This window comes from Odontesthes bonariensis, chromosome 20, assembly GCF_027942865.1.
Source record: "Odontesthes bonariensis isolate fOdoBon6 chromosome 20, fOdoBon6.hap1, whole genome shotgun sequence".
NCBI lineage: Eukaryota > Metazoa > Chordata > Actinopteri > Atheriniformes > Atherinopsidae > Odontesthes > Odontesthes bonariensis.
The window spans coordinates 17,176,988-17,190,102 of NC_134525.1; positions in this window are offsets into that span (position 1 = coordinate 17,176,988).

Genomic DNA, 13,115 nt, shown 5'->3' on the forward strand with positions numbered 1-13,115 from the left:
GTTTCTCCAAGCGGGCTTGAGTGTGTTTTGAAAAGGCATTCTTTTTCAGACAGAGCATTTATTTACCTACAATATATTGTTCCAAGTTTCCCCCATGCTTTTCCCCCTCTCCAGAGGCCTCCTGAAACCCAGTGTCCATGCCAATACAGCAGAGGGAATGAGGTGCAGTAGTGAGCAGAAGGGAAAGCAAGAAAGGAGACACAGACCAGACAGACTCAACATGGGTTTCATCAGGTTTTTAGATGGCAGAAGTATTCAAAATAGAAATGCAGGAAGGAATTTACACAATTTTAAGGGTACAGAGTGTGATGTGCAATGATTTTCCAAAATATCCACTTTCTTTTTTCACAAAAGCGTAAGTAAATAGATTTAACTGGGGATTTTCTTTTTTACTTGGGCCTAGAGTACAGTACACTGACCTGGAAAGTTCAATAAGTACTACAATCTATTCAGGTTGGCTCCTGATTCTGTCTATGATTCAAGCAATCAAAGCACATGCTGCATACTCCAGCCCAGCTGTGCACTCCGCCCTGGGCTATTGTTACTGTACTGACACAATCTTTTGTGCATGGGAAAGTCACTAAAAGCAGCATGTTAATGGTAATTGTTTAAAAAAGAAAATCCAATTACTTCAAAGACCAAAACTTTTAGGAGTCTGAAAAGTTAGAAATGCAGCTGTGAGATGCATGCTTTTGTTTGATAGCTTGCATCTGGATGAGCATTTAGTGTGTTACTTTACAAGTGAGAATTTTAGGAAGAGCTTACTAAGAAATGCTACCTTGTTTCTTTGCAGAGAGAGATGACTTATGCCACAATCAGGTTTTTTGAGTGAATATGAAGTTAGAAACAGGAGACAGAAAGCTTGGCTAAGCAAATAGCAAGGGGATTGTAGAGAATGTGAAGTTGAGGTTGTGCTGCATTCATATTTTGGTGATTGGGGTTGTCTATGAGCTCTGTTTTGAGGATCCTGTTAGCACTGAGGCTGTCTTTCACATGCAGGGAGCCTGTGTACTGACCTTCGGGATCAGTCGTTATGCACGTGTGCTCTAAAGTCATGTTCAGTCCTTTTTCTACTTCATATAACACAATGATAAACACCTGTCCTCTGCAAAGTTAGGGCTCTTAACTAACTAACCAGATGCTTGCTGGGTTGTTCTCGTGCTGCAAGCATCTGGGCACACAAAATAGCACTTGAGCGCTATACAAAGTCGACTTCCAACTGCCAGCCAAAACATGCAATGTATGAAGCTTGCCAATGCAGACAATGACGGTCGTACTTATAATATACGGTAGGATTAATAAAAGTAGTTGAATGAAAAATGAAAGGAAAAAAAAATAGATAAATAAATCCTAGTATGTGGTTATTTTTCAGTCATGTTAGATAGAACTGGTCTTTCTTGAGCCATGATTATCAGTTAGTCTGATAGTCCTTCATTACACATGTTGTTATAGAAGTTTTGCTTCCTTTGGAGAAATTAGGATGACAAAGGAGAGGAGGTACTGTGACACGTTCATTGTAATTTTATGTTCATTTTGGCTTCTGTTCTGTCCGTCTGGCTTCTCGTGCACTTGTTCGCAGAACAGACATTCGGAGTGATCTCTCACTTACAGATTAAACACCAATTCTACATGTCTATAGGGTGGAAAAGAAAATGTACCAATACGAAAACCTATACGTTAAGTTCAACAATGTGCCCACCTCAAAAACGTAAGAGAAACAGTCTTTCGCTGATGCTCCAGATGTGACCGATGAACGATTGTCGACTTATACAAAGTGCAAAAAATTTGTCCCAAAACAGTTTGCCATGTACAGCAATCTGAAAAGAGTTACAGCATCAGGGTCAGTATAAACCAGTCCAGCGTATGGAGATCATTTGTTCACCTTGTTCCTCTGCAGCGCAAATCTGTGACTTTAGTTTCATTTGTTGATTTAATTCTAACGATCAAAAGTATGAGTAGTTTATTCAAGAATAAAGATCTGTACTTTTTATTTAGCCAGAGAAACCCCACTGTAGCATTGTCCCAATCAAAACTGCCAAACTCTATAAACACACTTCATTTAAAGTCTAACACAGTCGAACACTGGGTTAGACTTAAACAAATTTAAGTGAACTGGAAAGAAAAGACAGGGTTGTTTTATGTTCTGTAAACTTTGCATCAACATATTTACTTTTGACTTTTAATTAAAAAAAAAAGAAAAAAAAAGAAAAGATTACTGTTTTTTGGCTTTGCGTTATCAGGGTCCCTTCTCTGCTCAAAAGGGAAGAAAGTTGGATTGTCGTGCCTTGAGACGAGCTTTGTTGTGATTTAGTGCCACACGAAAAAACCCGAATTGAAAAACGTAGCTTTCTCTTCGACACTGAGGGCCATTAGAGGCGGCTGTTGTAAATAATGACGGTCCTGACACGTTGGTCCTGAGACAGCAGTCCTGAAACTGTGGCCTCCGGTGGAACAGGAACCCTGCAATGACTGCAGCAACTGGGAGCTGCTTGGACATGTGCAGTGTTGTCCTTGTGGTTTGTTTTGATGACTGTGCATAACCTCCTTTTCAAGTGATCACTGTTCATGTTGCCATTACCAAATTAACAAATACAGCCATTGTTTTTAACTTATGAAGAGGGTAGATTTGTTGGACCATGCAATGGCTATATATTGAGCTTTTTATATCACAATTTCAGACTTGTTTCGGATACAGCCGCAAAGGAAAATCCTGCATAGGAAAGCAGTTTTTAGTGCAAATCCTAATCCAACCGCGATGGCAAATGGATGCTAAACCTTTTTAGTTTGCATAATGTTCCTTCTGGTTGCCTAAAACCAATGATTACTAAAAGGTTGAACGAGGCATCCAGGATGCTCTTACAGAAATGACATACAGCAAATGAATCTGTGTGGTATGAATGGTGAAGATATTCTTTCCATATACAGATGGTGAAAATGACATCTTACTATAACAAACAAAAGCTTTTATATGTTGTCATGAAATGCAACCATATTGGGGCAGCTTTAGGGGTTGTGAAGCTGTGATGTCATGAATGGTTTTTGTTGGCAGAAGGGGAAACAAAAAAAAACAAAAAAAAACTGGTGACATTTCAAGTGTGGTTTACATTGGTAGGAAGCCCAGTCTCTAACATCAAGCTGTCCGGGATGCTTTTTTGCACACACAGCTGTTAAACATTTTATCAGTGGAATATATAGTTACATAGCAAATACTGTATGTTTCACACAGTCTGTTACCTTTACAATAGGACAGTGAAAAAAAAAAAAAAAATCTGTGGGTGAGAAAACTTCAACCCTGTATCCCCGTCAGAAGTTCAGGAGAGGATTATTACCCCTGTCCAAACACTAACAAGCACAATAATTAAGTCAATAAATATCTTCTGATCAAAGCTTCGCTGAGCTTCAATTTTGATTCAAAATTAAATTCCTGCAGTGTTTAGACTGTATATAAAGCAACGTGCTACTATAATATCACTGGCGGCTAATGATTAGATAGGAGATAAGATTTCTTTTCATTAAGTCTGATTGGAGAGAGACGAGCCACAATTGGTACTGTGACTATAACACCAATTCAGCCCAAAGCTAAAGCCCAGTATTTACAGAACAGCACCTTCCACAAACATGACTGCGGAGAATGCAGTGAAGACTGGATGTTTCTCCCCGTTGTTGTCTAGATACAAGTCTGGCTGTTGTTTGACTGCTCAAAGAACAAGGTGAGTTTCTCCCCAACCTCAGTCACAGGAAGGAAACCGAGTTTAAAGACCAGAAAACCAAGCTAAAGAGTAAACATGAAACGACAGCGGGGGCAATTGAGGTTCAGATTAAACAGCATTTTAGGAACAACTGAAATGGATAATAAATGTATATGACATTGGGTAAACTATTAATTTGCTCTAAAGAACCTGTAAAGCGCTTCAAACAATCGTAATAAACATTATGTCAATAGAATGTAAACAGCCCTTTTCCCGTAACACCGATTAGAGTGTGGGAAAAATCCCAGGGATTACTAGAGATGGGGCGTGGGCTTATTCTTCAGGAATAAGTCACTCCGTCTGTGTATCTATTTTTGACATGTTACATTCCTTTGCCCCCAGATATTCTCACCCATCTATAAGACATTTACAGCCATCTTTGATGCCCAAGCCTTGTAGACTGGATAGAGCTGTGGTCACACACAGACATTTCTCAAGAGGTTCAGATGTCAGGTGAGAGAGACAGGCAAATATGAAAACTCCAGCGCGACCTAAAGTTAGACCTAAGGCTTTTTATGATGTATCGTCATGACAGGAGGTAACAAAAACTATCACCTGGGACTCAGAAGTGAGCTGCCAAAACCAAAACAACCAAAACAGAGTTTTCTAAAATGTATAGTTTTACTTTACTTTTATAGAATAGACTATAGACTGTCAGATATTGTGGACATGTGGCATCTTTTTTGGGCTATATTGTAGCTTGTTTGGTTTTATAAAGACTGCTGCTTTGTGCGTTTAAACACTGAGAGGAATATTTTGGCTATTGGAGTCATATAGTTGTTTGCTTTCTTACATATTCAGATAATCCATTGCAATGATGTATATTGATTATAAATGACATCAGCTTGGTCCCAATGAAAAACATGAAATGACTACAACCTCTTGACATTATGCACCCGCACCACAGAGAGCAACAAGCTTCTCCTCCGCTCTCTCGGTTACCATGGTGACAAGTCCTGCTCTAGGCAGTGTTGGCAATAACTTAAAAGGCAGTTAAATTCTCACAAAATGTATATATAGATATATTATTTTACCAGCTATGTCTTTTTGGACACAACACAAAAAAAGCCATCATCCAATACTGAAAGCTTTGGGCGGATTTAAGGTGTGATAATAGTCAGCAATGTCAGTTCTTCTTCACTGACTGGCTGCACTTCCACTGCTTTGTTGATGTGATAGCTTAAATATCTCCTAGGAGAGTAACAGAAAAATGTTCCATCCAATCACATGCTCAGTCTATTTTTTTCTTCTTTTTTTTATTGTCTGTCCTTCACCAATTTTTTCCTATGGAGAGATTACGATATTAAGGTTTAAAACAAACTAGCATGTTAGATTAGATGACACCCCTATTCTAAAAAGCTCAGAGACTGTGCACGCACTTTATTTTCTACAATGGCAAAGCTAGACTTCTGGGGGTTATAGTTTCCTCTTCCTAAACCTGTCATATACGTTTTGGTGCCTAATCCTAACCCAACACTGACTGAAAACAAAAGCCTAATAAAATATTAAGTAAAAGGCAACTTCATCCTATTTCCCACAAAGAGCTATGCCCCCCGAGACTTGAATTCTCTTTGCATTCCTCCACAACAAGAAGATTTTATTGTAACAACCAGGCAATGCAATGTTATAGAGGTCACAATCATCACAATACCAGTCAAAAGTTTGGGCATAAAAAGTTATTCATTTAGAATAAGTTTGTTTGTCCAAACTTTTGGTACTGTAGTCCTGTGAGACCAGGTTGAGCAGGCCAGGATAGTCAGTAGTACTTTAATACAGAGTAATTTGTTTTTTATTTGTACAAAACTGAAATATTCAAAAGATTATGCTCCAACATGCAGACTAGTGCTGAGCCAAGCCAGGTGTTTCCCCTTGCTCCCTGATAAAAATGTCAAGCTAACTATCTCCTGCTTTGAGCTTTTGATTTAGCATCAACATTTAGCATGATAATATATATATATATATATATATATATATATATACTCACTGAAAACAGGCACTGGAAATGCTGATTACTCCTACAAAGGAAGGTTTCTTTTGATATTTTGCTGCCATTTTGATGCTTGATGGGTGGCTGGCTGACTGAATCAGGCAGTGGCGGTATAGGCCTGGAGGCAGATGAGCAATGAGTTGGACCGTGTCAAACTGGCCCTGTGTCTGGCACTCTTATTGGCAGGTCAGGGCCCTTGGGCCTCGTTCCCTCACAGCAAATATACGTCTACTCAATAAGTCTAAAGGAGACATGTCCAAGCTTTGTAACCACAATAAGCCTTTTTTCGAGGGAGAAAACTAAGAGCAGATCATAAAGTGAGAGTTAACATATCAATATGTTGCTCAAGATTTATGGTTAGACTTCTTTTTACCGAATTAAATGGTTATCGTCAAAAAGTGGGTGAAAAACCCACTTGGTCTCTAAACCTATGTGAGAGATTTAAGACTTGATCCTTGCTTATTTGGCACCTAGTAAGAGCTTTAGTGCGTTTGGGAAGCCTGTAGCTTGCAGTGCTTGTGTCCAGAGTGCAGCGGTGACATCTGGTGAAGTGTACCATTAATCGTTAAAGAATATGCAAATTGTTATGTTGGATTATTTTTTATGTCAGATTTTCATCCTTGATCCTATTAGAGCCAATTCAAGTTGCTACCTGCCAGCAAACCCGAGCAACAAAGTACAATAACTCCAGTGATACCATTGTTACACTCCAGGTTGCTCCTTTCATGATTTAAATAGACGTAAAATAGACTCTTACACAAATTTTCATTGTACAGCATTTGGATTTAAAGATGGATTTCTTTGTAATGTGTAACATAAAAGATTCAACAAGATGTTACTCAGATTTCAACTTGTTTGTGAGTTGATTGATGACAGACCTAACTGGGAAATCTTTGGACACAGTGCCTAAACTAAATGTTCATATATTGTATCCACATGCAGTTCGATCTCAAACTGTGCAAAAGTTTTTTTTTCCTGACTTTTGATCTGTGTTTCTACAGTACTTTCACCCTTATTTGCTCTTTTCCAGCCTTGAGGGTAAATTTGATCTGGAATTGAAACCACTAAGTCAAGAAGAGTTCAGCAGGTTGTGTACAGAAGGAACTATAACACTGGTGTTCAAAAAGTTTCTCAGCCCCTCATGCTTGATTTGTGGGTAATATGATACCAGAAAAGAAATGTAAGATGTTCAGTATCAGACTGGCTTCTTGCGTATTTATCTTTTATCTTTAAGTTAGTTTGGGTCAGTGACGTTCAACGAATAATCATCAATCCATCATTAGCAGGCTCTTGCCAAGTCCACATTTATAATGACATCAATGTTAGTGTTGGATCCAGCTTATCAGTAACTCTCAAGCTTTCTTGTGGTCTGTGCACCACACAAGTGATGGATTTTGAGTTAAGTTGAAGCAAAGTCTCTGAGGATTGCTGGGAGTCCCCTCTTTTAGCCCCTTGTCTTCGTCATCTCTGCGCTAGGCTTTCCCAAGTTCTCAGAGGTGCAGGTCAGACTAGTGAAACTTTATTGAATATTTCCCATCAGCTCAGCCAGAATCCACTTGATGTTTGTGATCAACAATGGAGAAATGGTTGAAAACACAAACATCCATTGAGAGGATTGTCTTAAATCTGTAAAGAAAAAAAAATGTACGACATTATCGCCACCTTCATAGACATATCGCATTCTAGAAAGGTCGCTTTGGTGTGCGTGCACAAATGTCCCATGGCGCTCTATTTGAGGTGACGTTCTCTGACATGGTGCATGTTGCAACCTGGACAGTCTGCAGTTGAGAAAAGATAATGACAAAGTACTGTCCAATGGAGTGATGCATTGTAAATATCCAGAATACAGCTCTTCCTCAAACCACAATGAAATTTAAGGTAAGAGTTGTTTTAGATAGTTAAAAGTCCACTCTTTCCCATACTTCAATTCTAAGTAGCTTTTAGCGTGGCTAGTCCAACAGGATTTGCTTCTGATTATCCAAACTGAGCACGTTGACCACTTACTGAAGGAAACTGACTCCTAAGCACTACAATCCTACTTGAAATAATATTAATAACCTCTTGATATTCCTCATGTCAAAAGGTAAAAAAAGAAATGGAAAAACTATGATTTTTTTCCGTGACTAATAGGATAAGCTGTGAAAGTAGGTCAATAAATTCCTGCCAGTGGCCCTAAAGCTGTGGCTTCCAACAGGAGATATAAATCTTTTTATAGAATTTTTTTTCAGATTGTTTATTCAAAAGTACTAGATAACTTCCCAAAACTGTCATTTGAAGGAGGTGGCTGTGCTGCCCTCATCACACGAAGGAAATGTGACTCGACAGTCAGTTAAACTCTTCCCCAATATCACGACTCTGAGGAACGTTGTTTCTTTGTCCACAGGTTTATTAACATTGAAGAAGTGTGAAACTAAAACACACAAAAAAGATACATCACTCATTCAGCTTTTTAACATGCACATATGCAATTATCGTATATGAATGAAATAATGTCCTGCATAACTTAACCTTGTGTTCCAAACTGTTACCGTTTTACATAATCTTAACTTACAGTAACTCTTATAATATATTAAACACAACATACCCACGATGCTACATTCCAAGCAAAGATGTATGCAGCTGGCGTTAGCTTGACTGAACACATGGAGTTCTGACTGTCCCTCCCAGTAGAGATCACATGATGCATGACTGTGGGGTTTTCTCTTAAAGAGACAGTCACCATACATAAAAACACTTGTTAAACCCCTAACAACACACTCCCCGCCTGGCGTGACTTCACGCCACTGACTAGACTACAACAGTCCTTGTCCTTAGTCATTAGGAGAGAAAAGAAGCACTATCTCAGTGACAGGCCTGAGGAATACTGAAGAACCTCCTGCCTTGCAGACCTTCACCTCGACTTTCCGGACCTTGTCGTCTTTGCTCGGAAAAGTCTGTGTCACAAGTCCAAGAGGCCATTCGTTTCTTGGCAATTGAATGTTCTTGAGGAGTACGACACTTCCTGGTTTGATGTTCGGATGAGTAAGTAACCACTTCCTGCGTGGCTGCAGTGTTGGGAGAAACTGTTTCCTCCATCGGTCCCAGAAGGTGTTAGACAAATGCTGGACCTGGCGCCACTGATGCTTGTAAAGGTCGGAAGCTTCAAACTCCCCTGCAGGTGCTGGAACAAAGTTTACTTTCTGAGTGAGTAAAGCAGCAGGCGTTAGGATGAATGAATCGTCAGGGTCCGTTGTCACAGGAACCAGAGGTCTACCATTGATAATCGCTGCAACCTCTGCCATGAAAGTTGTCAGGACTTTGTGAGTAAGTTTGTCTTTCATCTGGATGAACATTGAGTCAAGAATCCTTCTTGCAATACCAATCATCCTCTCCCAAGTTCCGCCAAAATGAGAAGCATGAGGAGGGTTGAAAGTCCACACGCAGTCTTGACCTGACAAATAGGTTTTTACTGCAGTACTGTCAACGTTAGAAGGTACTTTCATTTCCTTACAAGCCCCAATGAAGTTGGTGCCACGATCCGAGTAGATATGTTTGACTGGTCCGCGAACCGCAATGAATCGCCTGAAGGCATTGATGAAGCTGGATGAATCAAGAGATTCAATGACTTCAATGTGAACAGCTCTCACACTCATACACGTGATTATTACAGCGTTTACAGTGTGAAAGACCACCTCTAGTGCGTCTTGAGCAGACGACCCAAGGACCAAAGACATCAAGTCCAACATGCGTAAAGGGAGGATCTGTAGACAGGCGAGCTTCTGGCAGGTCAGCCATTTTCTGAATGCTAACGGGAGCTCTAAGTCGTCGACAAACCACACACTGATGGATGACACTGCTCGTCTTCCTCTTTCCACCAATTATCCAGAAGCCAGCTGACCGAATGGCACCCTCAGTAAAGAGTCGGCCCTGGTGATGTACTTGCTCATGGTGGTGATGTACTTGCTCATGGTGGTGACGAATGATCAGTCGCAATATGATGTTGTCCCGGTATAATCACTGGAGTTTTTTCACTTTGGCAAAGATCAGAATGCTGTAGACGACCCCCAACCTTCAACAACCCGTCCATAGCAACAAAGGGATCCAAGTTCTTCAGAGGACTGTTTTGAGGACTTTTCTTCTGTTCCTGGATGCACTTGATCTCCTGGCGATAGAACTCCTCTTGTACTGTTCTAATAATGATGGCTGAAGCTTGATTTTTCTCCTCAACACTGACATCTGACCTGCAGTAATGCCAGCCTCTGCAGGAGTCGCTTCTTGCTGCCTTGTCATGAAAAGAACGGGCTATGTGCAAAAGGCAGGCCATAGCACGAATAAGTGACTCCCAGGAAGAAAACTTAGCAAATCTCTGAGAACCCAAATGGCCAGGGAATGTTGTTGTGCTCAAGACAGATGTTAGGGGTCGCACATCTGGATCCTTCTCTGGCTCTACCAGATCGTAGCTTCTCTTGGAGACCACTAGCTCGGGTGAATGCAGAAACTTAGGCCCAACCAAACAATTGGTATGGATGAGTTGCCCAGCAGCAACCGAACGAGTTGCATGATCTGCTGGGTTCTGATTTGTGGGTACGAAATGCCATTGGTTCGGATTAGATGATCTTCTGATCCGTAGTACCCGATTACTGACATAGACATAGAACCGTCTTGTTTCGTTACAAACATAACCCAGAACCACTTTACTGTCTGTATAGTAGGACACAGCGTCAAACTTAAAACTTAGTTCTGCAGACACTAAGTCAGCTAACTCAACAGCAAGCACTGCTGCACAAAGCTCTAATCTGGGGATTGTGAGCTCTGGACGTGGGGCTAATTTGGCTTTGCCCATGACAAACCCAACCTGATTGTTACCTCCAACATCTCTGACTTTCAAATACGCAACTGCCGCAATAGCTTTAGTCGACGCATCACGGAAAACGCACAGTTCTTTGCTGTCAGCTGTCGAAGGTGACATTTTGGTGTACAACCTGGGAATCGAAAGGTGAGACAGTTCAGTCAAAGAGACTCTCCACGCTGTCCATACATCCTCTCTTTCCTTTGGTAGAGGTGCATCCCAATCTCCACCACTTGCTGCAAGTTCTCTTAAGATTGCTTTGCCTTGGATAGTGATTGGTGCTGCGAAATCAAGAGGGTCGTAAAGACTGTTGATTGTAGATAAGATGCCACGTCGAGTGTATGGCTTTATCTCCTCCGAGACACTGAAGTGAAAACAGTCTGTTTGTAGGTTCCAGCCAAGTCCTAGACTGCGCTGCATTGGAAGCTGGTCGACATTGAGGTCTAGCTCTTTGAACTCACTCGCCCGATCCGATGGTGGGAAAGCCTCCATGACCTCCCTGCTGTTTGCGGCAATCTTGTGCAGTCTCAGATTTGACTTGGAAAGAACATCTTGTGTCCTTTTCAGTAAGCTGATGGCAGCCTCAGCAGTAGGTAGAGACTTCAACCCGTCATCCACATAGAAGTCATGCATCACAAAATGTTGAACATCATGGTCAACATGGAACTCCACACCTCGAACAGACTGCTGCAGACCGTTGATAGCCACTGCGGGAGAGGGGCTGTTGCCGAAAACGTGAACCCTCATACGATAATCGACTATGTCCTTTGAGAGTTCATTGTCTGCAAACCAAAGGAAACGTAGGAAATCCCTATCCTCCTCTTTAACTAAGACGCAGTAGAACATCTGCTCTATGTCCGCTGTAAAGGCAACTGCTTCTTCTCTGAAACGGATCAGAACTCCGAGGAGTGTATTATTCAAATCAGGTCCCGTTAACAACACATCATTGAGGGATATGCCATTGAACTGGGCACTTGAATCAAAAACAACCCGAATCTGTTTCGGCTTTCTTGGGTGATAAACACCGAATGTGGGTAAGTACCACCTTTCTTTTTCTTCACTGAGTGGAGGAGCTAACTCTGCATGGTTATTCTTGAACATCTTGCTCATGAAGCTGAGAAAGTGTTCTCTCATTTCAGGCTTCTTGACAAGATTGCGTCTAAGAGATGTGAGACGTTTCAATGCTTGAGCCCTATTGTTAGGGAGCCGTGAGCGTGGATGTTTAAAAGGTAGTGGTGCTACCCAACTGTTGCTTGAGTCTTTGCAAAGTCCTTTCTGCATTATCTTCATAAAGTGCACATCCTGAATTGAAGGTGCCACTTGGTTGTCATCTTTGGTTCTCTGAAACACCGAGCATCCTAGGTTATCAGACTCACAAACGACTGACTCTCCTAAACACACTGGAAGGTGTTCGTTAACTGGACATCCACCATATCTTTCCTTAATGTGAAACACATTTGGACATGGTTGAAAAAGCGTTGGGCGTCCAATATTGCAAACAGCGGTGAAGAAGGTAGAAACTGTAGGTGGTTTGTGTACATTTCCCAGGCATACATTGCCGACTATCACCCATCCTAAGTCCAACTTCTGTGCGTAAGGTGCATTGTGTGTGCCATTCACCTGTTTCCGAACTTTGTGAACACGGAGCATGTCACGACCCAGAAGGAGCATGATTGGAGCATTTGGATCGACCTCCGGGATCAGGTGCGCTAGTGACTTCAGATGAGGATGGTTAAGCGCTACGTTGGGAGTTGGAATCTCGTCTTGGTTGTTTGGGATATCATTACACTCTATAAGACTTGGTAATGGAAGGCGAACACTTCCGTCTAGAGATTCCATTTCGTATCCTGTAGCTCTCCTCCCTGACACTTGCTTCACTCCAGCACATGTCCTCAAAGTGTAAGGTGAACTCAAACTCTTGTCGTTGAAGACTTCAAAGAACTGGGAGGTAACTAGAGATCGATTACTTTGCTCGTCTAAGATGGCGTAGACTCTCGTAGCTTTATCCCTAGACCAGTGGCGTTTCTAGCTTGAAATTTCTGGTGGGGCAGAATAGTGCATGTTTTGAGGCGCTAGCAGTTAGCCACGTCTTTCTGTTGAACCACTCCGTCTTGAAAGTTCGAGTTGTTTTATCACCAGGCTGAAGCAGGACCAAGTTGTCTGGTCTGTGTGCCCCCAAACGTTTAATTTCTAATTTCTCCCCCATGGACAATGTACTAAATTGCACCCTCAACAAGTAGTCTACATTATTCATTTTAAAACACTTCCAAACGAGTAATGGCTAGCAGTAATGTCACAGTCTATCTCTCTATCTGATTATGAGCTGTGTGTTTTTTTGTTCTTGGTCACGTGATTAGGGTACAGGTAGGTTTCGCGGTTCTGGTTCTGGTGTTGCTGGGCAGAATTCAAGGGGCGCAAATAGAAGTGCCCCATCTCCCAATGTTAATTATGGGATGTATCATCACATTCACATGTTGTTTCCATGGCAACAGTCTTAAACTCACCAGAAGGGGAGGGACTATCGGAGAGCAGCGTCTCACGGAGCAAACAC